The following is a 19,176-nucleotide window of genomic DNA, read 5'->3' as shown; positions in this document are numbered from 1 at the left end:
GTCTGTTCCAAGTTCTCCATTCTCTGCTAACTTCCACCTCCTTTTCCCTCTTCCATTTTGTTTCAAAGATGGAAGCTTCGTCCCGACTTCCTGATGCAAAAACCAGCATCTGTACCATCTTCTCACGTGCCACTGAGAGAGAGATGGGGTGCCTCTGGCCTGAGGTCAGCCCCCCGAACCTGTACTCCAGTCAACAGCTCCTTCTCTTCTCACAGTATTAAAATTCACCCGTACCTACTCAGTCCAGGGTTTTGCTTTCTCTGCATTCTGCTCCCCACTTACCAGATACTTACGGGGTTTTTTGTTTTGTTTTGTTTTCTTGTTTGTTTTTGTTTTATTTTGTTTTGAGGCAGGGTTTCTCTGCATTGCTTTGGAGCCTGTCCTGGAACTAGCTCTCATAGACCAGGCTGGCCTTGAATTCACAGGGATCTGCCTGCCTCTGCTTACTGAGTGCTCGGATTAAAGGCGTGCGCCACCACCACCCGGCTTTTTATAAATTTCAACTTTATTCACTACTTTTTGGGGAAAAGTGCACTTGAAAAATTGTCTATCTCATATTAGGGGATAATTTGGCAGTTTATTATAAAATAAAACAGACTTACCAGAGGACCCAGCAAACCTCCTCTTATATGTTTACTTAAGATGAAAGAAAAGTGAGGTTTATAGGAAACCTGGGAGAATATGTTTCCTGCTTGTGTTACAATCACCAGGAAACCTGAAGCAATAGAAAGACCTGTCATCATGAATGGGTAATAATGACATGTCGATTCAATGGGGAACTAAAAATCAATCAAAAGGAGTGAGTTTCTGAAATGCATAATAACATAGAAGAATCTTAAATATATTGTGCTAAGTGGGCAGAGATAAGGTGGCACAGCATGTGTTTCAATATATATGACATTTTGGAAAAGGCAGTGTCTTTGGTTGACCTTAAACATTTTTTTGTTTAAATTTAGTAGATAAGTTATTTTGTCTTTTAAAAGATTTATTTGTGTGCATTCGAAGCATAAGGCTGACTTGTCCACATATATGCCTGTGCACCACATTCATGCAGTGTCTGAAGAGGCCGGAAGATGGTGTCAGATCCCCTAGAACTGGAATTACAAATTATGAGCTTTCAACTGGGTGCTGGGAATGGAACCCAGGTTCTCTGGAAGAGCACTCAGTGTTCGCTCCTAACCATGGAGCCTCCTCTCTGGTTCAGCTCTTCCACGTTAAAAAAATCAAAACAACCTCACAGAAACAAACCCTGCGGGATCCCACCTTTCCCCTCAAATTATCCCCAGTTTGATTTTTATGTTGACAAGAAATTTTATGAATGACACTTGTCTTGCTCCTACTTTCTCTACTCCTTCTCCTTCTCACCTCTCCGTAAGCACTTTCACCATTGCTTAGGGCCGGAAGGAGAGGCAAGGAAGAGCTTTTTTTGCAGAAAGCCAACGGAGCGATAATGGAAGCCCCTTTGCTTTGCTACTGACAGCCATGAACTTGAACTCTGCTCCTTCCCTCTATCTATTATTGCATGTGCTATTTGATGAGTTTCACCATCCTCCTCCATGAGGACTGGCTCTAACTGCAGATTGTTGTGATTATTAAGTTAATGCTTTTGGGTGAACCTTGCACATGTACCTGCTCAGATGCACCATGCCTATTTAAGTGAAGTCTTCAAAAAAAGCCTGAGTTCTCCAGTGGAAATGACTGTTGTCCTCCCTAATCAGAAATGTCCACATGTCCACGTGCGTCCTTCTTCCTCAGCTTTTTTCTGTCTCCGTCTTTCTCTCTAGCCACACACATACCTATCTATCTATCATCTATCTATCTATCTATCTATCTATCTATCTATCTATCTATCTATCTTTATCCATCCATCCATCATCTATATTTCCATCTATCATTTGGGTGTAGATGTTGATATACAGAATGAGTTCAGAAGGTCTGAAGCCTTAAAATTCTCAGGAGCACAAAAATCTTGGAGACTTTGTTTTAAAGTTTACAGAAATACCTTTTTAAAATCATCTCTGTGGACCATCCAGACTAAGACTGTTGGCCATCCAGGCCATGCAGAGACACTGCTTATGGTGATGTGGCCTGGGGTTAAGTGTCCCACACTGATTAGTGTATTTAGTTCCACAGGCTCCAGTGTCAAGCACTCTGCTTCCACGTATAGTCCCCAGCAGTTCTGATGTCAGTCAGCTCTTTGTTCTCACGTTGCCCTAGATCTCCCTTAGTAGCATATCCCAAGAACTGCCAACTCACTTGCCGTGGAGGTTGGAGCCCTGCCTTCCTGTCCAGCCAGTGCAAATGCAAAACTGTCTTTACACATGCTCTACACTGAGACCAAACGTGGCAGTGTTCTTCCAATCATGTGATAGGCTCCAGGGAACAGTTTTGAGAAGTAACTCTGGAATATCTTGCTAGGAAAAAATAGTGCATGCTCACAAATGCAGAGAAATTCCATGCCTCACCTGTTTGGCTTATTTGTGGTACTTCAGTACAAAGACCTTCCTACCACACAGTTCCAGCTGCTGAAAAACAAGACAACAACAGATTGCAACAGCTCAGGTGCTAACAAGTGCCTTCTAAATGCAACCCCCCAGAATTATGGGTTTCTGTCATGGAACTTTGGCTGTAATACTTTCTTTGTCCTCCCCAGACTGGGTTTGCATTCTGGATATGTGGCAAGCTCTGTGTATCTGCACTGATTGATTGGTGTTGAATAGAGCAGCAACTGCATCACTAATTATCCTCAGGACGTAATGCAGTTGAAGAGTCATTAGGGCTCTCTAAATTTGGAAAGCGTCCACAGCCAAACAAAGGGACTCTCTTGCCACCCAGCCCGGAGGAGAATGCACAGTCAGGTCTCTGGGGTCCTCTTCCACTCGACTGGGGCTCATTTGCGTTCTAGAACTCCTCTAAAAGCAGGGCATACCCCTAATTGTACCCAGTGACGAGGATGAAGCAGAATCTGCCGAAATGCCAAGATTTTATTTTTATCTTTTCTTTAATAAGAATTTGGTCAGCTTTTTTTCATGTAGAGCACAAGGACACTAAATCATACATAGATAAAGATGGATGTCATTGCAAGGCAGATTCAATGTGACTTAAGGGACCCAGATATTGTCTCCACCAGCCTCGCTGATGCCTAACATTTTGGTATTGATTATAGGTACCTTTATGGTGAAATTGGGGAGTTGTAAGCTAATTTTTAAAAACTAAGTATGAGGAGAAATGCTTGGAACTGATACACTAACTCAGATCATGTAGACAAAACCTTCAACTCAGTGGCTGCCGCGAGCACAGCGCTCAATAAGTGGGAGCTATTATTTCTATTACTAATAATTGCTTGAGCATTCACTACGCAAATCTTTGTTGAACATCCAGTTGGTGTCAGGATATTGTGCTAGATGTTAGGAAGAGAGAGATGAATTGCCATAATTCTTGCTTTCAAAAAGCCCAGGTGATCAGGGCAATCAAACACTTAGGTAAGTAATTAGAATTCTACATATTAAGTGCTGTGTATAATAGAAGTATTGAGGCCTGAGAGTGGAGGAACACGCAGCTGACTGTGCTTGGGAAATCCAGGGCACTGCACAGAGCAGTCCAGAGAACACAGAATTATGCCAAGTGAAAGGAGGAGGGGCTTAGGGAATTCTGGGAAGTGGAGAGAGCTTGGATGGCCACATAACCGTAACAACAGAATAACAGGAGAACAGTGCCCAGGCTACTGTGTCAGGGCATAAATGTCATGGAGAATTAGGGGGAAACACAGATGGGATAGTATTCTGAAGGAATGGCAGTCTTGTGTGGGTGAAAAGGCTTAAGATATAGAACATACAAGACCAGAGATGAGGGACTAGCTCCACAGTAAAACACTTAGCTTGCAAGCATTAGGATCAGGGTTGGATCCCCAGCACCTACAAAAAATGCCATGCAACAGAATGTGAAGGCAGAAGGTCTCAGTATTAAAATGTCTAGCTAGATTAACCAAGTCAGTAATGTCTGGGTTGAAGCGAGAGACACTCTCAATCTGTAAGGTCAAGAGAGATGAAGATGCCCAAACTCAACCCCCAGTCACACTCACAGGCACCTACACATGTGTGCTCATACACATGCAAATATACACATGTATATCATGCATACCACACATACACAAGGAGAGAGAGAGAGAGAGAGAGAGAGAGAGAGAGAGAGAGAGAGAGAGGAAGACAAGGCCACAAACATGTTTCTAAAGAGGAATACAATATAATTTAGTATTTCATATGATACATCCACGAGTAAAGGTCAGGGATTGGTCCACTTTGACCCATAGGTCAAATCTAGTCTGCCCAGGTTATCTGAAACATTTGCAAATGCTTTCTGAAAGCTTGCTGTCCCCACTTAGAATATATATGAGTGCGGAGAGAAGACAGAGGGAGGGCCACATTGAGATGCAAGGGCAGGGGAGATGTGCTGAGCCTTCTCAAATGCAGGTCATATCAACCATCTCTCCAAACTTTGGAGTTCAAAAACCACTTAAATTATTTTATTCAAATGTTAAGGCAAACATTGGAGATTATCCTGCCAAGCCCCCTGTGTTATTCTGTTCTCATACAACTCTAAAATCAGAGCAAAGTTAAAAACTAAATACTACAAAAATTATAATACCAAGGCTAGTCAGGGTCACCCACACTTGTCTTTCTAGCAACAGAAACCTGCAACAGGGGATTACAAGTTTGAGAACAATCTGAGATACCTTGCTTCTAAAAGTTCATAAGACCATTTCATCTCACATTAGCATGACCACTTAAATGTGACAAAGGATGTCTTCCTGGAACTCTGGATGCTGAGAAGGGGGTTGTCAGTTTAAGGCAAGCTTGAGTGAGATCATGTTTCAAGATAAAAAAAAAAAACAAAATCAAAAACCAGTACAGCAAAACCAAAAATGAGTACGTGTGTGTCTACTGTAACAAGATTGCTGCCCTTAGGGTCAATGCTTGTCTCAGAGTCCTCTTCAGTGTATGTCTAGCTACTGCTGCATTTTCGGGACGGGCATACCCCCCCTCTCGACTGCCTTTAAATAAATATTTATTTTGACATTTTTATTTATGTGTACATGCACAGGCTTGTATGAGTTTGTGTGTACCACATGTATTCAGGTACCCGCAGAGGACAGATGGTGCAAGATTTTCAAGAGCCAAAACAGGAGGCCGTTGTGGGTGCTGAGATCTAACTGCAGGTCTTCCGTAAGAACAACCAATGTTCTTTAACCTCAGAGTCATCTCTCCAGCTACCCCCAAAACTTGCTGAAGCACAAATGCTATGCAACCTCCACTGTCTTAGAGCTGTGGCCAATATCATTTTCTGTGAAGGGCCAGGGAGCAGTTTTTAGGGTTCTGTGACCACAGCTTGTCAAGCGTAAATGTGGCTAGAATGCATCCACAAACTAGCGGGGCAAAGTTACATCTCAGTAAAAGTGTATTGGTGAAAACAAAGGAAGGCCAGAATCATCCTGAAGGTTGTTTGCAAACGCTTGTTGTAGGTCACGGACTTCTGTACTAGGGTGGTGGACAATGCACCAGATCTTTGGGTGACTGTAGACATTTACTTAATCAGCCAGGACCTTTGCAGAAGGAGGACTCAACTCCTAAGGTTTGTTTATAAAATTTGTTTACCAATGAGGCAATGGGCTGGAATTGCTCTGCAGACTATAGCTTACTGACCTTGAGTGAAACACAGTGAGCTAGCCTCTTCACCAAGCACCCGTACCCGGAGCAACTCACAGCAAGAATGTCTGTGTCACCAGCCGCCCTTGCATTGAAGTGTGGCTTCCACTCACAGGTTCTTCAACTTTATGCAGCTCAGAGAGGCCCACAGCTCACACAGGTCTTGATGAGACGTCAGCAAGCCTGGGCAGCAACAGATTTTGTACATTAACCCCAGGGACAAATGCACACTAGCAAGACCTCAGCATCACTAGTGTGTGGTTCTTAAAGCCCACAGCATCATAAGCAAGGAAATTGGGGGATCATCTTTTCAAACTGGCACCTGCCTTTGTACCCATTCGGCAAAGAATTTGGAAACGTAGATTTGCTTCCCTTGGTGAAGCCATTCTAGACATAGACTCACACTCCACTCTTCTCTTACAGTCACACACACCAGACAGGTATTTTATTACCATTACACCTGCTAATTCCTTTTGTGACACTGTGATTGAATACATAGCAGAAACAACTTGAGGGGTGGATCCTGGTGTTAGGATGAATATATCAATGCAGATGGAGAATGTGGCCCAAGAGATTCTTCACCTCCTAGAAGACAAGAAATAGAGAGTGGACATAAGAGGTCAGGTTAAAATTTGGCTCTACAAGGACACGCCCTCAGTGTTCTACTTTCAACAACTACACCCCACTTTCCACAGTTCTGCCAGCTCCTCATAATCCTATTCAAAAATTTAGTATCAATTTCTCTCTGTCTCTCTCTGTCTCTGTCTGTCTCTGTCTCTGTCTCTTTCTCTCTCTGTGTGTGTGTGTGTTTGTTGCATGTGTTCCATGATGTTCATGTGCATGTGGAGGTCAGAGAACCACTCATAGAAATCTGTTGTCTCCTATCATGTGGGGTCAGGGAATTAACTCAGGTTGCCAGGCTTGGCAGCAGGCACTGTTACCTCCTGAGCCATCACACTGACCCTATCTAAGCAAATTTTGAATCTGTCAGTGGATTAATCCATTTACTAAATCAAAGCCTTCATCATCTAATCATCTCTGGAAGTGTCCTCAGACACACGAAAGAATGAGTTTCATTAATCTGGCTGCTTCTCAATATAGTCAGGTTGACAATAGTCACCACTACAAGGTCTGAATTTCACAATAAGAAAATATTTTGAAAAGATGGGTCAGAAAATAATCTGTATAAGTAGCAGATTTGATCAGGTTGTGTGTGTGTGTGTGTGTGTGTGTAAAAGAAGAGGGAGAGAAAGACATACACAGAAAGAAGGGGGACAGAGAGAATGAGAAAAAGAGGTGGGGAGAGAGAGAGAAAGAGAGATCTATAACTTTTCATCTTAGTGAAAGGGTGGGTGGTTACTTTCCAGCTAGACAAGAAATTTTCCAGTCAGGTTTTGAGTACATCTCCCTGAATATTCTTGGACAAACTGCCTTCCATTACCTAAAGCCCTATTTACATACGATATGCTCTATGTAAAGCATTGGTAAACTAGAAACAGAGACAAACATACGGCACTGAAGTGTGCACCATCCAAGACTAACTTTAAGTGCTTACTGTATGCCAAACACAATGCTAAGTGTTCCGCATAGGACTTCTCTGGAAACACTGATGAGAATCCTAGCCAGTTATTGTTGCCTTCATTTACTCCACAGACAAGAACACTGAGGTTCACAGATGTTATTTGCAGTGATCCACATCTGTCACGTGGCAGTCTCTAAATGTTAATAGTGACCATTATGTAAGATGAAGGAAGGTACCAGCCTACAATCCCATGACGCCTTTGACGCTGTATTTCTGTAAGGACTTGGAGGGGGTTCCGAGGACATGGGGTGCTGATTAGAGTGTGTAGGTTTTATCCAGACTGTTAGAGAGCAAATAGTTTGAAGTCAAGAGCCTATTAGTGGGCAGCAAACAAAGCACCCAGTTTCTGAACTCGGTAGCACGCCTTGCTGAAGATCCCATTTAGATTAATCTGGATTATTTGGAAGGAAATGGAAGCTGCAGTCAGCTAGCCTTCCCTTCTAGAGATTCCTAGGCTCATATACATGGCTGTCTCAGATTATCTCCACAGAGCTTTCCTGCTGTCTTGCTTAAGTTGCAGACCACACCTTTCTCTGGAGTGTGGGGCTGCTTTGCCCGCCATTCCTTTCCTTCTGCTGTGTGATAGCTTTCCCCTGTAAATCCACGGTGCTGTATATTTGTGTTGATTGTTCATTTTTTTTATGGCTTGTCATTCCCCTTTAGGATGTAAAGTCAACAACTCGAGGAATGCGCATCACTTTTGTTAACTTATACACCCCAAATGTCTATGAAAAATGCCTCACTCATAGTATTTCTGAATAAGAATGTGTTGGATGGATGGACGGATGGATATTGGAAAACCATCTGTGGGCTGATTGATTTCAGTGGTCCATGCTGAAGCTATCCATTTGGGTTGGGGGAGGTAGAGAGCAGGATCCTGACTGTCTAGATGTCTGGTTGAGGTCTCTCTGGATTATGGATACAATGTTTAATATGCTTTCATATTCTCTTTTCCATGCTCATCTTCATTCTAGTCCTCAGCTCTCCTGACATAGGCAGTTAAAGAAGAGGATTTAGCACACACAGCAAATATTCACCATATCTCAATGGCAGGCAGAACGAGCTCTCTGATCTGAGTTGGAAATATTCCTTAAAAAATTCATGGGAGTGTCTTTGAGTTTGAATTAACATAATTATAAAATTTACAGGCAGCCAGTGTGCTTTTTATAAGGTTTCTATAACAGATGTGTCAAATGTCTAGTTTTGAAAGGACTTCATAATTCAGTCATGTTTTCCCCTGGATTAAATATTGCAGGCTGAGACGTGGGGGGCAAGAAAAACACATTTTTTGACATGTCTTTGGAATGCAGGATAGATGCCACCTGTAACACAGGCTCCCTGTTTTTCTTTTTTTCCCACAGTCCTAACTATTCAGCAAAGGAATATCCCTTTTGGAGGTCTGAACCTGACTTTCAAATATTCTCTTGATTGCGTTTAAGTTACCACGGGACACAGTTTCTATTTGCACTCCAGTGAGGGAGAGGATGAAAGCAGCAAGGCTTATTCCCACGTGACTAAGAGCAATCAACTCAAGCTCTGACAGTTGGTGCCAAAAGAACAAACCCCACATCATTCAAGTGTCTTTTTTAAATTTTAAGTTCATCGTTAATGCTTCTATCCCCACTTTCCAAAGCCAGGGAAATCTGCAACATTCTTGGTTATTCCTCTGGCCTTACTTCTTTCCACACCTATCATGTAGGCATTGATATCTATCAATGTGATATTTGTTTTTAAGTTTTGAGGTTTCTTAAACCATGGCACCATCATCACCATCATATTTAACCTTCTCTGAAAAGCTTCTAGACCCATCCATTTCCCTCCATCTCTACCACCCTCGTGCTACTGAGGGTTCCATCCTGTTCTTCTCAGGTCGGTAAGTAGAATTATTTTAAAAATTTGTATATAAAATGTTCATATCAAAAAAATCTTGTATATTAAAGGCTTTGCTCCCAAATGCAAGCAGCATTCACAGGTAGACTTCTGAAGAGTGAGCGGATGGTAAGGGCTCTGTCTTCCTTAGTAGATTAATCTATAAACAGACTTGGGAGGAGGTGGAACTGTGGGCAGTGGGGTCTGGTTAAAAAAAGCATGTTGCCCTCTGAAGTTGTCCTGGCCCCTCTTGTTTCTCTCTTTGACTCCCAGCCTCCTTGAGGAGGAAACACTACAGATCTCTTGCTCCTCACCAGAATGTTCCATCGCAGGACTGGTCCAGAATCCATGGAGCCAATAGAATGTCAACTGACATGTCTGAAATTGTGCTCCAAAATATCCCTTTCCTTCTTTAATTCATTTTTTTCAGATAGTGGCCACTGTGATGACCACCAATATGATGACCAAAACAAGGTTTACCCCAGAGAATTTTAGTTTAAAAATTGCAAACCCAGCATTCCAGGACCCACCTTCTTCATCCTGCTCAAATGCGTCACTCTGCCTGAGAGCCTTGGACCTCAGCTTCCTTTGTTTTCTCTAACCCTGTTGACCTATTTACATGAGCCTGAGCATGCTCTTTACTGACTTGAGGTCCTTATATAAGTTGATCTTTCTACCCAGCTGCTTTTCCAAACACCCTGCTTGAAGAATTCCCATTCCAGGTTTTGATCTGGGTGTCATATCATAAGAAAACCTCCCCAGTTTTATACCCAGCCTCAACTTGTTCCTTGACCTTGCTATCACCCCTCGTTCAACTCCTGGTTGTTATAGCACTCTTAGTTTGGGTTGTATTTTACCTTGAAATCATATATGCCAAATAGAAACTTGTGTGTGGAAGCCATGTATTTCACACAGCTATTTATCCCCAACACCTCCTCTAACCCTGAGAGTGGTGAACACTCTGCAAATATATCCCTAATATTTATATATATATATATTTTTTAAATTTTTTAAAAAATTTATTTATTTATTTATTTTTTGGAAAAAAATTTCCCACTTCCTCCTCACCTCCCATTTCCCTCCCCCTCCTCCCTCCCCTCTCCCCCTCCCCCCACTCCTCTTCTCCTTCCTCTCCAGTCCCAAGAGCAGTCAGGGTTCCCTGCCCTGTGGAAAGTCCAAGGTCCACCCCCCTCCATCCAGGTCTAGAAAGGTGACCATCCAAACTGTCTAGGATCCCACAAAGCCAGAACATGAAGTAGGATCAAAACCCTGTGCCATTCTCCTTGGCCTCTTGTCAGCTCTCATTGTCCGCCATGTTCAGAGAGTCCGGTTTTATCCATTGGTTTTTCAGTCGCAGTCCAGCTGGCCTTGGTGAGCTCCCAATAGATCGGCCCCACTGTCTCAGTGGGTGGGTGCATCCCTCATGGTCCTGACTTCCTTGTTGGGGGTGGGGTGGGATAGGGGTGAGGGGAGATGGGGAGAGAAAAGTGTGAATGAGAGGATTAGGGGAACTGGGGAAATCGGGGTGATTGGGGATAAAGGAAGGTTGGATAGGGGGGCAGGGAAACTCATATCTTAGTTAAGGGAGCCACCTAAGGGTTGGCAAGAGACTTGAACTTGGAATGGCTACCAGGTGCCCAGGGCAATGTCCCCAGTTAGTTCCTTGGGGCACCTGAGGATAGGGAACCTGAAATGAACCTATCTTATAACCATACTAATGAATATCTTGCATATCACCATAGAACCTTCATCTAGCGATGGATGGAGATAGAGAGAGAGACCCACACTGGAGCACCAGACTGAGCTCCCAAGGTTCTAATATTTTTATATATTTTTAATTTTCCTGTGTAAGAGCCTTGTCTCCTTTCCCTTCTTCAGTTTTTCCCATTCTATGTCTCTTCCATTTCATTTTCCCTTCTTCTATTTCTTTGGATAGAGGAACATCAGATATTAAACTGATAAGAGCAGACACTGCACTTGATCTTTGCTCAAAAGCAGGGACACCTTTATCTTTGAAAAAGAAAAAACAACTCTCGGAACTACTTGTCAACACAGCAAACAGGTTTATTTTTTGATATTATTGTTTGAGAAACAGACTTACTGCATAGCCCAGGCAGGTCTGGAACTTATCTGTGGTGTATGTGTATGAGAAAATTCATGCATGTATGATGTGGGAGGGTCTTCTGTTTTGTGTTGATTTCATTGGTTAATAAAGAAACTGCCTTGGCCTTTGATAGGGCAGAAGCTTAGATAGGCGGAGTAGACAGAACAGAATGCTGGGAGAAAGCAGCAGATTCAGGCAGACGCGATGAAGCTCTGGCCCAAGATGGATGTAGGCTAGAATCCTTCCCGGTAAGCCACCACCTTGTGGTGCTACACAGATTATTAGAAATGGGTTAAATAAGTTATGATAATTAGCCAATAAGAGGCTGGAACTAATGGGCCAGGCAGTGTTTAAAAAAATACAGTTTGTGTGTTGTTATTTTGGGTGTAAAGCTAACCATGTGGGAGCCGGGCGGGACGAAAAGCAGGCCCGCTCGCCTCCTTACTACACATGTAGGTGTATGCATGCTTGTGGAAGTCAGAGGTCAACATTGGAGTGAGTCCACAATGATCTTCTCCAATTGTTCTCCAGGATTTTCAGGCCCAGGGTACTCATCTAAGTTAGACTTCCCTGATTGGGCTAGGCTGGCTGGCCAATGAGCAACGGGGATCCTCTTGTCTTCATTTCCCCAGGACAAGAATTGCAGATGCCCCTGCATTTAAACCTACTTGTTAGCTGAGTTCTCAGGATCTGCATTAGGTCCTTTTCTATTACTGTGATAAAATACCACAACCCAAGACTACCTACTGAGCCATCTCCACAGCCCAATATTTTATGATTTCTTAACCATCAATTCTTGCTTTCTCAATTTTATTCTTGTTTTCATCGTGTTCTTTATTCATGCTTGTTTGAGCTGCCAGCCTCATTTTCTACCTTTCTCATCCTTGATTCAGCTCTATAGAATGTGCACTTTCCACAAGGGTGTGAGCTGTTTCAAGTTTGTGGTTTTCTAAACGCATAGTGTTCCCCACTGATATGCTCTTCCTCCTCCCGTGTAGCACATATTCGGTGAATACCATGCCCTTTTGTCTACTGAAGTACAAAATTCTTTGGGTCTTGTCTTTACTGTACTTTATGCACATTTCTGCCTCCATCCCCTAAGGAGTTAACCTGGTTCTTAGTTCTGTAACTACCACTTGAGTTGACCTCCGTGATAGCACTTATGTTTCTCCTTCCCCGTGAAGTCTGAACCTCACACAACGATGACTGACCCTTGTGTCTGTTTCTTAGGAGATTTCTATTTTGGGGGAAAAGGCCATAGGTAATTAGCCTGGGTTTTTCTAAAGTTTCATTCCTTTGACAAAGAAAGAAAAATCTCTTGTATAAAAAGTAGAGTAAATAGAAAAATGGACAAGGAGATGAACAAACAAAACTAACTGGGCCACATTCAGTGTTATGTAATGCCAATGAAATAGTTTTCTTTTGAAACTAAAAGAAAAGAGGGATGAAACAAACTTAAAAATAAGTTTAATGTAGACAAGGCAGCTGTTGAGAACACTTCCACTGGTTGGCCATAGGTGCTAAAGTCTGGAAGTTTAAAAACACACAGTAAAACATACTCTCCAAAATCCTGGGTCTTTGGGAGGTTAACTAGAGATACATGAGGTCATGAAGATGGAACCCTCACAATTACAGAAAAGGCTTTGAAAGATGGGAGATCCAAGTTAGCACACACGTTGCCTTGATATGCGGTACTGCCTCATCACATGGCCTTCACACATGCTGAGCAGATGTGGTATCACGTTCTTGGACTTCCCAGCCTCCAGAATCATGTGCCAAATAAACGTCTGGTTTTTTGTTTGTTTGTTTGTTTGTTTGTTTTTTATAAGCTATCCAGCCTGTGTTGTTCAGGTAACTGATGATGCAGTTGTGAACTAGGAAGAGAAAGGTTGTGTATCTGAGCAAGGGATCAAGGATACACATGAGAGTCAACAAAGGACTTTCCGCAGTCTGGAGATGTGAGAGAATGGAGTCCCACAGCTAACCAGAAACAGATTCTCTGGGAAAATTATGATGAAGGAGTGGAAGGGAAAGTTACTCTATCTAGTGGAATTTCAGAAGTTCTCTAAATCTAGGGAAGGCCAATATCAAGTTTAAAATCTCTCCCTGACTAAAACCAAGCTTTCATCCCATTTGATGGAAATAAAATGAAATAATGGGACTCTAAAAGCAGAAACTAGTTAAAGAACTTATCAAGATCTTATACATCTATCAAACCCAACACCAAGACTATTCCAGTATTAAAACCTTCACTGTCTCTGCCTTCTGGTTAAAGTTCTACACTAATCAGGCATTCATGAGCAGATTACAGTGATGTCCTAACTCATAGCTGGGCTTCCCTCGGAAGTGGCAGGAAGAGGAATTTCCTCCTTCCTTTCCTCTCTTTGGAATGCCATAGAAATCAAGTGTTGTGGGATATTCGTTTAAGATGTGTTATGTTCGTTTATGCTATGAAATACTTGGGTTTTTGTTTTTTTGTTTTTTTTTTTTGGATTTTTCGAGACAGGGCTTCTCCGTAGCTTTTGGTTCCTGTCCTGGAACTAGCTCTTGTAGACCAGGCTGGCCTCAAACTCACAGAGATCCGCCTGTCTCTGCCTCCCGAGTGCTGGGATTAAAGGCGTGCGCCACCACCACCCGGCTGAAATATTTGTTTAATGTTGCAAAAATGTGTTGCATTCTTTCATGTGGCATTTGTTTAACTCTGTAAACCTGTGTTACTTTGCCTGCCTAAAACACCTGATTGGTCTAGGAAAGAGCTGAACGGCCACTAGCTAGGCAGGAGAGAGAAACAGGTGGGGCTGACATGCAGAGAGAATCAATAGGAGGAGACATCCAGCCTAGAAAGAATAAAAGAAGGAGCAAGAAGTGAGAAAATGAAAAGGAGAGGAGCATGCCAGGGGCCAGCCACCCAGCCACACAACCAGCCATGGAGTAGGAAGGGGAGAAAGACATAAAGGATAAAGAAAGGTAAAAAGCCCAGAGGCAAATGTAGAAGAAGAAAAACTGGTTAATTAACTTAAATTAGGAAAGCTGGCTAGAAACAAGCCATACTAAGGCTGGGCATCCATAAATGAGAATAAGTCTCCATGTGTTTACTTCGGAGTTAGGTGGTGGGCCCCCAAAGAGTCAAAAGAAACCAAAAGAAACCAACTACAAACAAGCACAGATAACAAGGAGGCACCTAGAAAGAGAAAGGTGGCACACCATATACAAACTGCCGAGGTTGTTAGGTAAGGCCAATGGAGATGACATTCTTTGGGCTGAGAGATGAGAAAAAGAGGGAGTGAAATGGTCTTTAATTTGATGTAGGTAAGAAAAGATTTGGGAAAACTCACATTTGTTGGGATTGGTGCCCAAAAATATGATTTTGAAAGCATTCAGTAGGACTGTAAAATACACACAAGAAAGATTTGTAAACATCTGGGGCTGCAGGACACATCTGCAGACATATTTCCTCTTGCTTGTAGCAGATTTCTGTTCTGGGGCAGAAGAATACAAATCACATTCTGCTCAAACAGTTCTCAGCTTTTCTAATGCCGAGACCCCTTTAATACAGTTCCTCATGTGATGGTAAACCCCAACCATAAAATTATTTTCATTACTATGTCATAACTTTAATTTTGCTACTGTTATGAATTGCAATATAAATGTCTGATATATGATTTCCCCCTCCAAAGGGGTTGTGACCCACAGGTTGAGAAACACTGCTCTAAAACGAGAAGGGAGCCGGGCGGTGGTGGCGCACGCCTTTAATCCCAGCACTCGGGAGGCAGAGGCAGGCGGATCTCTGTGAGTTCGAGACCAGCCTGGTCTACAAGAGCTAGTTCCAGGACAGGCTCCAAAACTACAGAGAAACCCTGTCTCGAAAAACCAAAAAAACAAACAAACAAACAAAAAAAAATAAATAAATAAATAAATAAAACGAGAAGGGAATGGAAATACTTTGTCTCACATGCTTCCTGTGGTAGAGAAAAATGAGCACAAGTGGTGTAGGAGGAGATGTTGAGAGCAAAAGCAACTGAGAGAATTTTCTCAAGGGTCTTTTGTGTGATGATCTGGGAGTATGAGACACTCAATGTGCTGTGAGGATCTAAGATGTGGCCAGGACCTTGAGTGATGCAGAGATTATGGTCCCAGCCAGGGAGGGCAAGGAATCATATCTAAAACACGTGATCTTCAGGATAACAGCGGGAGAAAGAATGAGAAGAGAGAAGTGGAGAGTCAAACGTCGGCAACAAGATGATAGTGATGCCACAGCAAAGAAAGGTACGGAAGATGAAACCGACCTGCACTGTGTAAGAGAGCAGGGGTGAGGGGAGGCACTTCACCTGCTTGAGATGGTGGAAGACTATTTCTTGAGCGGTGTGTTTCCTGAACTTGGGCACTTTGAACACCTCAGATACAACTTAACAGAAGCCCAAGTTCTACCTTCTTCATTAAGACTGCCCAGAACTGTTGGCATTTCTTCATATTCATTATTTGAAAAACTGATTCGTGTGTGTGTGTGTGTGTGCACATGTGTACACTTGTGTGTGTGTTTGTGTGTGTGTGCAGTTTGTATGTATGTATGGGTGTGCAAGCTCCTATGTGGAGGTCCGAGATTGACTTCAAGTGTCTACGTCACTCTCTACCTTATATTTGGAGACAGAGTCTCTCACTAAACCTAGAGCTAACCAATTCAACGAGACTGCCAGGCCAGAAGTCCCAGAGACGTTCTGGTGGGCGCTGGAATTGAGGCACGTGTGGCTGTGCTCAGCGTCTTGCATAGGTGCTGGGAATCCAAAGTCAGGTCCTCATGCTTGCACAGGAGCCCTCCACTGAAGGAGCCATTGCTCCAGCCTGGAAAATTGATTCTTTTTTCCCTCCTATTGAAAACAGATCTTTTTCTTACACAAAGTATATCCTTGTTACAGTCTCCTCTCACCCTACTCCGCCCAGCTCTTCCCTACTTTTCCTCCCACTAGATCCACCCTGTTTCTGTCTCTCATTAGAAAACACAAGGCTTCTATGGGATAATAATAAAATAAAATATAATAAGATTAAAAAAAACCCTAACATATCAGAATTACCAAAACCCAACAAACAGAAGGAAAAGAACCCACGAAAAGGCACGTGAAACAGAGAGGACGCAGAGACCCACTCATTCCAACACTTAGGAATCCCATAAAAGCCCCAAGCTGGAAGCCATATCATATCCACAAAGGACTCGTAGGACAAAATTAGAGGAAAAAATATATAAATAAAATAAATAATTAAACAAATAAGCCCTAATTCAACATTATGAGACACAGAATCTCCAAAGGTGCCACTGAGTTAATTTTCTCTTGTCCATCTACTGCTGGGCATAGGGCCCGCTCTTCAGAGTAGTTTGTTTCTCCAGGGAGATGCCCTTGGGAAAAACTTGTCATTTGCATCCAGGTTAAGGATGGGGGCACATTTTTCCTTTCAGCTTTAGGACTCGTTCTGGTGGAGGCCCGTGTGGGCCCTGTGCATGCTATTCCAGTCTCTGTGAGTTTACACATGGTGCATTGGTCCTGTTGATTTAGAAGGCCTTGTTTCTTTGACATTCCTTATCCTTTCTGGCTTGCACACTCTTTCCACTTCTTCTTTTGCAGGGTTCTCTGAGCCATAAGGTGTGATTTGATGGAGGCCTCCTGTTTCTATGACTGAGTGTTCAAGGTCTCTCACTCTGCATACAAAATCTGGTGGTGGGTCTCTGTGTTTGCTCTTACCTTTTACAGGAGGAAGCTTCTCTGATGATGGCTGAGCAAACATCTGATGGTGATCTGCTTCCCTGGCCTGTCAGGAAACTGATTCTTACATTAACCATTGTAGGGGCTAACATAGATGGATGATAGGAGCCACCTGATAGTGAAGAGCGAGAAGAAGTCAGAGCCAGGAGAGGGGCTAGTCTTCCATGAAAGCCATCTCATAAGAACTCACAGGGTCCCATGGGAACTGCATCAATTCCTTCCCAGAACAGCATCCCCAGTGACCTCCCACTAGGCTCTGTCTCTTACAGTTGCTTCTCTTTTAATATTGCCTCACTGGGAACCAAATGGTTCAATATGTAAACCTGAGGACACATTTGGTCCTGGTCTAAACCACAGCAGGCATCGTCAATCCATGTTTACCATTGCTTCTTTCAGCCTCTGTACTTCCATTAACAACATTAACAGTTGAAAAATGTTAAATCTCTCCATATGAGTTACTGGGCTCTTGGCAAGTGATGCTGATCTTTCTCCATCTAACAACTGTGGCGTTTCTACCTCACATGTGTGAGTGGGGCTCATGCCTCCAGTTTCACAACTGATTCATCTCCGAGTCACTTTGAAATAGTCTGAGGACAAGGGTTGGAAGGTGTAGGGGGCAAATCATTGGTGTAGCAACATATTTGCACACGAACTGTTTCTAAACCATCCTGGGAGTCACAGATCCTTCGTTAACATCTCTGGAGGCCATCCACACATAATTTCATTCTTTGTTACTGCTGGGTTCACGTCTCTCAAGAGGTTACATTTAGTAAAAGATGGCCTTGAACTTTGAACTTTGAGGGGCCTGCCTCTTATATACATAAACTCCCAACATAACCAAATTCCTTTTTTACCAAAGGAAAAGAACAGATTTTCAATTGATTTGTTGACTACTGAAGATTAACACAGAGCAGTGTTTATATTGGATTTTAGATTAAATGATTTTATTAAAGCCTTTTTTATCATGTCAGACACAGAGCTGTGCTGCAGACACTCCGGCACAGCTTCCTGAGTAGAGGACTGCGCAGGCAAGCCATTTCCTTTCTGCTCCTGTTCACCCAGGGCTCTTGTGTGGACTGATCTGTGGGCACCGCTTGCATCTGAGCCTGGCCACGTGGATCTTCATCCATGTTGGAGGTTCAGAGGTCAGGAATGAGACTTCTTTTCTGGTTAATATGTGTGTGTATGGGCAGTCTCCCCAGTACAGTCGCTTGGGATGCTGGTTCGTATGTTCAAGGATGAGACAGCAATGTTAGCGGAGAGTGTTCTGATGAAGGAGGGCTCCGTGGAGAGGGGGTGGGAGAGAGACAGGAGAAGGAACACAGCCAAGGTGCAGCTGGCCTTTTGCAGTAAAATCATTCCTTTTCTCGCTGACTTTCCACTGTGGTAGGGATTCAGCTTCCAGATAGTAGCTCTGCCACAGTGACAGAGCCCAGGAGAAATGGGTGTGCGAACAGTGGAGAACCTGGCGGGGCACCGACAGCATCCACTCTACCAGGAAGGGGAGAGATGACACAGGGAGGTGCTCGAAATCAGCCATGTGTACGATAAGCCCAGTGCTATGCTTAGGTCAAGAGAGACTCACGGGGGATGCAGGGTGTGTAGGAAAGCAGGCAAAGAGAACAGTGCAGGCAAAGGCTCATGGGTGGAATAATGGAGGATGGTCTCCTTTCCTTTATTCAGGCCTTTCTGGCCTGATCCCAAGATTGAAGGGAGAAGTGTGGTAATGTTATAATGAAGCAAAGGGAAAAGACGACATGAAGAGTTTTGTGTTTTTAAGAAGGTCCGGTTGATTTATGGAAGTAAGTATCATGAGTCTATTTTGGACCACGAAGCATGCTAACATCTCCTTCCATGTGTTCCAGCCTCTGTGTGGAAGGACATTTATCTAGTTTAAAGGGACGAGTGGTGGTCACATGGCCGGAAGCATTACTAAAGCCTCCCAAGCTGTGTCCTTCTGAAGCATAGACATCTCCTGTTCTCAACAATGCAGCAGGGTCTGCCCTCACTGGTATGACTTCTGTGCGCTCTAGACCCTGTGATTGTATCTCTAAGGTCAAGGAAGTGAAGGGGCCAGTCAGATTTTCCCTGCGGTGGCTGTGCTGGCTAGGTTTTGTCAATTCGACACAAGCTAGAGCAGTGTGGGAAGAGGGAACCTCTACTGAG

General features: G+C 43.3%; 1 pseudogene; it reads right to left on the bottom strand.

The window, feature by feature from the left end:
- Window positions 1-11,043: 11,043 nt before the first annotated feature.
- Window positions 11,044-11,161, bottom strand: LOC130880856 (U2 spliceosomal RNA; annotated as a pseudogene).
- Between the last annotated feature and the right edge of the window lie 8,015 nt (window positions 11,162-19,176).

This window comes from Chionomys nivalis, chromosome 8 (assembly GCF_950005125.1).
Source record: "Chionomys nivalis chromosome 8, mChiNiv1.1, whole genome shotgun sequence".
Lineage (NCBI taxonomy): Eukaryota > Metazoa > Chordata > Mammalia > Rodentia > Cricetidae > Chionomys > Chionomys nivalis.
This window is presented reverse-complemented; position numbering and strand designations above follow the sequence as displayed.